Genomic DNA, 1,671 nt, shown 5'->3' on the forward strand with positions numbered 1-1,671 from the left:
CTTCTCCTTCTTTCTTCTATTTTTCCCTTCCTCTGACACTTCAAGGAATCTCTATACTGTGACATAGAGGATTCCACATTTTCTTGTTCTCTTCTCTTTCTTATGAGCAGGAGCAGAGACAAAGGCATTCTTGTTGAAGCTGACCCTGAACCTGAAAGGACCCTAAAGCGAAAACTAAGAGAAGCCAAGGCACAACTCTCTTTAGAGGACCTGACCGAATTCTTCAAGGAAGAAGAACACATGGCAGCCGAAAACAACAACAATGCCAACAATGCAAGGAAGGTGCTGGGTGACTTTACTGCACCTACTCCTGATTTCTATGGGAGAAGCATCTCTATCCCTGCCATTGGAGTAAACAACTTTGAGCTTAAGCCTCAATTAGTTTCTCTAATGCAACAGAATTGCAAGTTCCATGGACTTCCAATGGAAGATCCTCATCAGTTTTTAGCTGAGTTCTTGCAAATCTGTGACACAGTCAAGACTAATGGGGTTGACCCTGAGGTCTATAGACTGATGCTATTCCCTTTTGCTGTAAGAGACAGAGCTAGAATATGGTTGGATTCTCAACCTAAAGAAAGCCTGGACTCTTGGGAAAAGCTAGTCAATGCCTTCTTGGCAAAGTTCTTTCCACCACAAAGATGGAGTAAGCTTAGAGTGGAAGTCCAAACCTTCAGACAGAAGGATGGAGAATCCCTCTATGAAGCTTGGGAAAGATACAAACAATTAATCAGAAGATGTCCCTCAGACATGCTTTCTGAATGGAGCATCATAGGTATTTTCTATGATGGTCTCTCTGAACTATCCAAGATGTCTTTGGATAGCTCTGCTGGAGGATCTCTTCATCTGAAGAAGACGCCTACAGAGGCTCAAGAGCTGATTGAAATGGTTGCAAATAACCAATTCATGTACACTTCTGAAAGGAATCCTGTGAACAATGGGACTAGTCAGAAGAAAGGAGTTCTTGAGATTGACACTCTGAATGCCATACTGGCTCAGAACAAGATATTGACTCAACAAGTCAATTTGATTTCTCAAAGTCTGTCTGGAATGCAAAATGCACCTGGCAGTACTAAGGAAGCTTCATCTGAGGAAGAAGCTTATGATCCTGAGAATCCTTCAATGGAAGAGGTGAATTACCTAGGAGAACCCTATGGAAACACCTATAATTCTTCATGGAGAAATCACCCAAATTTCTCATGGAAGAATCAAGAGAGACCTCAACAAGGTTTCAATAACAATAATGGTGGAAGAAACAGGTTTAGCAATGGCAAGCCTTTTCCATCATCTTCTCAGCAACAGACAGAGAGTTCTAAGCAGAGTACTTCTGACTTAGCAACAATGGTCTCTGATCTAATCAAAACCACTCAAAGTTTCATGAATGAAACAAGGTCCTCCATCAGAAATTTGGAAGGACAAGTGGGTCAGCTGAGCAAGAAAGTTACTGAACTCCCTCCCAGCACTCTCCCAAGTAATACAGAAGAAAATCCAAAAGGAGAGTGCAAAGCCATAAACATGGCCGAATATGGAAGGGAAAGAGAGGAGGTGGACGCCACTGAGGAAGACCTCATTGGGCGTGCATCAACCTCCTCTGAGTTCCCCAATGAGGAACCATGGGAATCTAAGGCTCAAAACGAGACCATAGAGATTCCATTGGACTTACTTCTGCCTTTC

General features: G+C 42.7%; 1 non-coding gene across 1 annotated transcript; it reads right to left on the reverse strand.

Moving 5' to 3' along the window:
* Positions 1 to 645: 645 nt before the first annotated feature.
* LOC130964404 (small nucleolar RNA R71) lies at positions 646 to 753 on the reverse strand. The gene has a single exon (XR_009080500.1). It is a non-coding gene; the product is annotated as a small nucleolar RNA R71 (small nucleolar RNA).
* Between the last annotated feature and the right edge of the window lie 918 nt (positions 754 to 1,671).

The sequence above is a fragment of the Arachis stenosperma genome, chromosome 2 (assembly GCF_014773155.1).
Source record: "Arachis stenosperma cultivar V10309 chromosome 2, arast.V10309.gnm1.PFL2, whole genome shotgun sequence".
NCBI lineage: Eukaryota > Viridiplantae > Streptophyta > Magnoliopsida > Fabales > Fabaceae > Arachis > Arachis stenosperma.